The sequence below is a fragment of the Lithobates pipiens genome, unplaced genomic scaffold (genome assembly GCF_037356315.1).
Source record: "Lithobates pipiens isolate NorthernLeopardFrog02 unplaced genomic scaffold, aLitPip1_a1.2 Scaffold_13, whole genome shotgun sequence".
Classification (NCBI taxonomy): Eukaryota; Metazoa; Chordata; class Amphibia; order Anura; family Ranidae; genus Lithobates; species Lithobates pipiens.
In genome coordinates, this window is record NW_027507718.1 from 527,196,601 (window position 1) to 527,204,671 (window position 8,071).

At 52.8% G+C, this 8,071-nt stretch overlaps 1 protein-coding gene across 1 annotated transcript in view; it reads left to right on the forward strand.

The window, feature by feature from the left end:
• Positions 1-2,407: 2,407 nt before the first annotated feature.
• The window catches only part of PHF24 (PHD finger protein 24), a 344,156-nt gene continuing 338,492 nt past the window's right edge, over positions 2,408-8,071 (forward strand). Inside the window, exon 1 of the mRNA XM_077478135.1 lies at positions 2,408-2,808. The gene's annotated coding sequence lies outside the window, so the exon portion shown is untranslated. The remainder of the gene's footprint in view (positions 2,809-8,071) is intronic.

The following is an 8,071-nucleotide window of genomic DNA, read 5'->3' on the forward strand; positions in this document are numbered from 1 at the left end:
AAGGAGGAGACAAATGTACAGAAGTTCCACTTTTGGGAGGAACTTCACTTCTTTAAGCCATTAGTCTGCTGCAGGCAGGAGTAAGCATTTCCTCAGGCTTCCCTTCCCCCCCACCCCACCAGCGATCAGACCGCAACATTGAGAAACTGCTGCAGTGGCTGATCTGTGCCATACATTTGTGAACACTAGCAAGAACTGCACTACAACTTTCATAAGTACAGTCTCTACAAGTTCACTGAGTCTGGCAAGGTCTGGCTGATGCCTGAGCAAAGATGGCTCAGACCTTCTGGAGAGAAAAGCAGATGAAAGCAATGGGGGAGTCCTGTGATTTCTGTGGGAGGTAATAGTTAAATGGAAGCATTGCACATGGCTCCATGTCACACTAGCTGGGCTGTGGTTGGTGACAATTCACTAGTGACATCCAAGAGCCCGTCCGCTGCTTACATCAGACTCCTCCAGACTGACACTGGACCATCTGGGCAATTTGATATTTGCATAACTCCTCCCAAGGGCCCGCCCACTGCCTACATCAGACCCTTCCAAACTTTAACCGGGCCATCTGGGCATTTTGATATTTGCATAACTCCTCCCAAGAGCCCGCCCACTGCTTCATCAGACCCCTCCAGCCTGACACCGGGCCATCTGGGCATTTCGATATTTGCATAACCCCTCCCAAGAGCCCGCCCACTGCCTACATCAGACCCTTCCAAACTTTCACCGTGCCATCTGGGCATTTTGATATTTGCATAACTCCTCCCAAGAGCCCGCCCACTGCTTCATCAGACCCCTCCAGCCTGACATCGGGCCATCTGGGCATTTTGATATTTGCATAACTCCTCCCAAGAGCCCACCCACTGCTTACATCAGACCCCTCCAGACTGACACTGGGCTATCTGGACATTTTGATATTTGCATAACTCCTCCAAAGAGCCCGCCCAATGCCTTTATCAGATTCCTTCAGATTGACACCAGGCCATCTGGGCATTTTTGATATTTGCATAACCCCTCCCAAGAGCCCGCCCACTGCTTACATCAGACTCCTCCAGACTGACACTGGGCCATCTGGGCATGTCTATATTTGCATAACCCCTCCCAAGAGCCCGCCCACTGCCTACATCAGGGCTCCCACCCACTCCTCTAGACTGGCCATCAAGACATTTTTGATATTTGCATAACTCCTCCCACTGCTTTGCATCAGGAGGCTCTCATCAGGGGTAGTGAGGGCGGGGTGCTGTGTTCAGCAAGCTACATACAGCCCTCCTGCTCTGCCCTTCCCACCAACCACGATCTGCCTGCATTGTCATAGAGAAGCACAGAGTCAATTTGATATTTGCATAACTCCTCCCAGGAGCGCGCCCACTGCCTACGTCAGACCCTTCCAGACTGACACTGGGCCATCTGGGCATTTTTGATATTTGCATAACCCCTCCCAAGAGCCCGCTCACTGCTTACATCAGACCCTTCCAGACTGACACTGGGCCATCTGGGCATTTTTGATATTTGCATAACCCCTCCCAAAAGACCGCTCACTGCCTACATCAGGGCTCCCACACACTCCTCCAGACTGGCCATCAAGACATTTTTGATATTTGCATAACTCCTCCCACTGCTTTGCATCAGGACTGAGGGATCTCGAGAGGGGTGCTGAGGGTGGGGTGCTGTGTTCAGGAAGCTATGTACAGCCCCCCCTGCTTTGCCCCTCCCACCAACCACGATCTGCCTGCATTGTCATAGAGAAGCACAGAGTCTCAGTGATGATGTCACTATGTTTTTTATTATGTAATAGTGTCAATAGCACGATGATTAAAGAGGGAAGAGAGGGGAGAGGGGAGAGGGGGGTACATAATTAAGAAAGAAAGGTTAAACTTCAGCTCTTGCACACCAGCTGGGTGGGAAATGCCTGTGTATGTAGCGCGGCACCAGAGGGGGGGGATGTAGCGCGGCACCAGAGGGGGGGGGGGGGGTTGTAGCACTGTGCTGGGCTCATAGGCATCCCTCTCCTCTACATTCTCCTACAAGCTGTGCATCTATAAATCCCCGGCTCGGCTTCAATTACAGCCCAGCTGGATGTGCGGATGCGTCCGACAGCCAGGCAGGTGCATGCATGTACACGACGCCACCTCGCTGGGCCAGCTTGGCCCGCTCGCTGCGTGAACGAGCCCCTGGACCCTCTCTGCTGCATCCTTACATCTTGGAGCAGAGAGAGAGAGGGAGATGCTGTAAGAAGGGTATAGGAGGGGCGCTGACAATGCCTGGAAGAGGTGGGGAGATGCTGTGGGGGGGGGGGGGATTCTATTGGTACTTCTCAGCTAACGTCAGCCTTGTTAACCCTGCAGAGTATAAGAAGAAGAAGGAGGAGGAGGAGGAGGAGGGAGGGGGGGTGCATACATCGACTAAGTGCTCTGCAGCCCCTGGGAGCGTAACCGGTTAACGCAGAGCAGGTTTTCTCCTTTGCGCAAATGAGAAGCATTCGGTAGCAGCCCCGCACCGAGCAGCAAGGGTCTGCTCGGCGTCTCAGGGTGGGGTGGGGGGGGTGGTACAGCGGGCTGCCAGATCTCGACCCTGATAAGTTATATCTGTTATCTAGAGGGGCTTAATCCTGCTGTCGCGGTGCTACAGGATTGGCCACCTTGGAGGACCGCCGGTGGGACCGCTCGGGGCGACCGAGGGCGGGATGGAGTAAGGACGGCTGGTCGGCTGGGTTGCAGGTTTTAACGGAACAAGCCAATGGCACAGAGAAGGGAGCGCTGGATGAATTAGAGACTCTGACGGACCCCCTCTGGAAAAAAAAAAAAAACCTCAACAAGGGTGAGTGGTCCTTCCGCAGCATCCCTTGAAAGGCTATCCCATGACGTGAACGTCTTAACCGTACTCATACGTTCAACCTATAGACCCCTTGGCATGGGCATGGGGCACTGGTTTTCATACACCCGGTCCTAGGAGAACTGTGTGGGTTTTGTCATTACTTCTCCTCCAGAACATGACAATTTTCTGGCTGTCAAGGCATTTCTGAGGTCACCAACCTAGAACAAGCACAGAGAGATCGTGACTCCTGACTTTTTTTTGTCCACTTTGCATACTCTGTGGTTCAGCGGGCTTTCAAGCCAGGAAACTGGCATTTTCTGGAGGAGGCTGGTGGTGGGTATCCAGGTGTACTTGAAGAGTGCAGCCTCCGGGGGGTGGTGGAGGGGCTACCAGGATCCCGGATTCAACCTGGGACCTGTATGCAGGACAGAAGATTTCACTGGCTGAATGCTTGCTCCATTATGAGCCAGGCTAGGGTCTTTTATACCAGTGTTTCTCAGCCAGGGTGTCCGGGGGGGTACCGTTTGGGTTCTCCCCAGAGTGAAGTGAGCACAAGACCCAGTTTGCCCCCTGTATCAGAGGTGGATGAGAGGACTCTTTGGTAGTGGTGGTGGGGGTACTCTAATGTGATGGGGGAGAATCTGTCATGGGGGTACTCTAAGGTGACAAGGGGCTCTAATGTACAGGGGGCCTCAGGGGCGGACTGACAACTCATGGGGCCCCCGGGCAATAGAAGATTATGGGGCCCCCGGGCAATAGAAGATTATGGGGCCACACAGTACACACACACACACACACACACACACACACACACACACACACACACACACACACACACACACACACTATACACACACAGACACACAATATACACACACAGACACACAATATACACACACAGAATACACACACTGAAAAGGTACTGGAGAGGCAGGGCAGCTATAATCTTGGGATGTTTTTAAAAACACAGAAAAATCTGGGACATACTATCCCTGGTTTTATTGAGGCTGGCAACCCTGATGGGGCCCCTTAGTGGCATGGGGCCCTCGGGCAGTGCCCAAATGGTCAGTACACCCCTGGGGGGTCCTCTGATGTGATACAGAGACTCTGTCATGGGGGTACCCTGATTTGATGGGGAGATTCTGTCATGGGGGGTACTCTAATGTGACAAGGGTTTCTAATGTACAGGGGGCCTCTGATGTGATGTAGAGGCTCTGTCATGGGGGTACCCTGATGTGATGGGGGCTCTCATATATAGGGGAGACTCTGATGTGATTGGAGGACTCTGTGATGAAGGGGTACCTATGATGTGTTGGGGGGACCTCTAATGGCATGGAGGACATCGAATGTGTTGAGGAATGCTGACATGAAGGGGGGGGGACTTCTGATGTGAAGGGGGTCCCTCTGTTGTGATGGGGGTCTCTGATGTGAATGGGGATATCAAATGTGATGGGAAGACTCTGTCATGGGGGATGTGTTGTCCCCCATGACAGAGATGTGTCATGGGGGATGTGTTGTGAGACCTCTTATGTGTTGAGAGGCCCCTGATGTGATGGGGGACCCCTGATGTGAAGAGGAGCTCTGATGTGAAGGGGGGGCTCTGATGTGAAGGGGGGCTCTGATGTGAAGGGGGGCTCTGATGTGAAGGGGGGTTATGATGTGAAGAGGTGCCTCTGATACAATGAGGGGGACTCTGCTGTGATGGAGGACCCTGACATGCTGGTGGGTGGACCTCTGATGTGATGAGGGACCTTTGATGTGACATGGGGACTTCTGATATGAAGGGGGGATTCTAATGCAATGTGCGGGCTTCTTATGTGATGGGGGGATCTCTGATATAAAGAGTACCCCTGATGTGATGGGAAACCTCTGTCATGTGGGTACTCTGTTTTGATGGGGGGCCTCTGATATGATGGGGGGGGGGGTGCCCAGATGTGATCGGGGACCTCTGATATGATGGGTGGACTTCTGGTGTAATGGATACCACTGATGTGAAAGGGGGCTCTGATGTGATGGGGACCTATGATGTGATAGGGGACCCCTGACATGCTATGGGTGGACCTCTGATGTGATGAGGGACCTTTGATGTGACATGGGGACTTCTGATATGAAGGGGGAACTCTAATGCAATGTGCGGGCTTCTGATGTGATGGGGGATCTCTGATATAAAGAGTACCCCTGATGTGATGGGAAACCTCTGTCAAGTGGGTACTCTGTTGTGATGGGGGGCCTCTGATATGATGTGGGGGGAGGGGGGGGTGCGCAGATGTGATGGAAGACCTCTGATGTGATGGGTGGACTTCTGGTGTGATGGATACCACTGATGGGAAAGGGGGATCTGATGTAATGGGGACCTCTGATGTGATGGGGGACCCCTGACATGCTGGGGGGACCTCTGATGTGATGAGGGACCTTTGATGTGTTATGGGGACTTCTTATGTAAAGGGGGGACTCTAATGTGTGGACTTCTGATGTGATGGGGGGCCTCTGATGTGATGGGTGGACATTTGATATGATGGGGACCTCTGATGTGTTGGGGGACCCCTGCAATTTTGGGGGGGACCTCTGATGTGCTGAGGGACCTTTGTTGTCATATGAGGACTTCTGATGTGAAGGGGGATGCTAATTCAATGTGTAGGCTTCTGATGTGATTGGGGGACCTCTGATATGATGGGTGGACATCTAATGTGATGGGGACCTCTGATGTGAATGGGGGCTTTGGTGTGATGGGGACCTCTGATGTGATGGGGGACCCTTGACATGCTGGGTGGGGGGGCTTTGATGTGATGAGGGACCTTTGATGGGATATGGGGACTCATGATGTGAAGAGGGACTCTAATGCAATGTGTGGGCTTCTGATGTCATAGGGGACCTCTGATGTGACAGGGGACCCCTGACATGGTGGGCAGACCTCTGTTGTAATGAGGGACCTTTGTTGTGATATGGGTACTTCTGATGTGAAGGGGGGACTCTTATATAATGTGTGGGCTTCTGATGTGAAGGGGGGCCGCTGATATGATGGGGACCTCTGATGTAATAGGGACCTCTGATGTGAATGGGGGCTCTGATGTAATGGGGACCTCTGATGTGAATGGGGGCTCTGATGTAATGGGGACCTCTGATGTGATGGGGGACCCCTGACATGTTGTGGGAACATCTCATGTGAAGGGGGGGGTTCTAATGCAATGTGTAGGCTTCTGATGTGATGGGGGACCTCTGATGTAACAGGGATCTTGGATGTGATGGGGGACCCCCGACATGCTGTGGGGATGTGAAGGGGGACCCTGATGCAATGTGTGGGCTTCTGATGTGATGGGGGGCCTCTGATGTGAAGGGGGCCCTCTGATGTGATGGGGGACCCCTGACATGCTGGGGGGACCTCTAATGTGATGAGGGACCTTTGATGTAATATGTGGACTACTGATGTGAGGGGCGGACTCTAATGCAATGTGCGGGCTTCTGATATGATGGGGGGGATCTCTGATGTCATGGGGGGAGCTCTGATGGATGTGATGGGGGGGACTTCTGATATGATGGATGGACCTCTAATGTGATGGGGGACCTCTAATGTGATGAGGGCCTTCTGATGTGAAGGATGGATGTGAAGGGGGTTCTCTGATGTGATGGGGGACCTCTAATGTGATGGAGGGACCTCTGATGAGATGGGGGACCTCTGATGTGATAGAGGGACCTCTGATGTGATAGAGCGACCTCTGATGTGATAGAGGGACCTCTGATGCGACGGGAAGCCTCTGGTGTGATGGGGCACCTCTGATGTGATGTGCGGGCTTCTGCTATGATGGGGGGAATCTCTAATGTGATGGGGGGAGCTCTGATGTGATGGGGGGCCTCTGATATGATGGATGGACATCTGATGTGACGGGAGCCTTCTGATGTGAAGGATGGATGTGAAGGAGGCTCTCTGATGTGATGGGGGCTCCTCTGGTATGATGGGGGGACCTCCGTTGTGATGGAGGGACCTCTGATGTGATGAGGCGACCTCTGATGTGATGGGGCACCTCTGATGTGATGAGGGCATCTCTGGTGTGATGGGGACGACCTCCGATGTGATGGAGGGACCTCTGATGTGATGGGGACACCTCTGGTATGATGGGGGACCTCTGATGTGATGGGAGCACCTCTGATTTGATGGAAGGACCTCTGATGTGATGGAGGGACCTCTGATGTGATGGAGGGACCTCTGATGTGACGGGGGCACCTCTGATATGATGGGGGACCTCTGAAGTTATGGAGGGGCCTCTGATGTGATGGGGACACCTCTGATTTGATGAAGGGACCTCTGATGTGACGGGGGACCTCTGATGTGATAGGGAGACCTCTGATGTGATAGGGAGACCTCTGATGTGACGGGGGCACCTCTAATGTGAAGAGCAGACCTCTGATGTAGTGGGGGACCTCTGAAGTGATGGAGGGACCTCTGATGTGATGGTAGCGCCTCTGATGTGATGGGGGACCTCTGATGAGATGGGGCACCTCTGATGCGATGGGGGACCTCTGATGCGATGATGTGACAGGGGCACCTCTGATGTGATAAGGGAACCTCTGATGGGATGAGGCACCTCTAATGTGATGGTAGCATCTCTGATGAGATGAGGGGACCTCTGATGTGATGAGGGGACCCCTGATATTATGCGGGAACTCTGATGTGATGGTAGCACCTCTGATGTGATGGCGGGACCTCTGATGTGGCATTTTTCTCACTAGGGTGGTTGCCAGCCTCCCAGGCTCAGCTACTGTCCCATTGATAAACAATCCTTGGAATTCGGCATACCTTTAAAGGAGGCCAACACTGAAAAAGGGTTGGCAGTCGCTGCTTTTAAACGAACTAGGAGTCGCTGTCCCCATTACTGTAAAGGGTTCCCTTTCTTCTCCATACATCGTTATGGGCTCAGCCCACCCAAAAATTATAATTCCCGTTTTCGGTTGACGGTTGCAAGTTGCGTCCCTCGTTGGCTTCTCATCTTTCACAGACAATGTTCCATCATCAATTTCCCAGCTCCAGCCATTTTTTTTAAGGACGGAGGGAGCCTCTCTCTATTTTTTTGGTCATATACCCAAGAGAACGCAGCAGGGGAGGTGAGACTATCCTTGCTACAGCAGGAGGAGTGGGGAATCCAGTGGATGGAAACCCTGGGAGGCCTGATGAGGAGATCAGGTCAGTGGAGACTCTGATAAATTTCCAATGAATGAAGAAGCTAATCATTATCTATGAATCCAGGTTGGGGGGGGGATCAGTTTTCTGTGG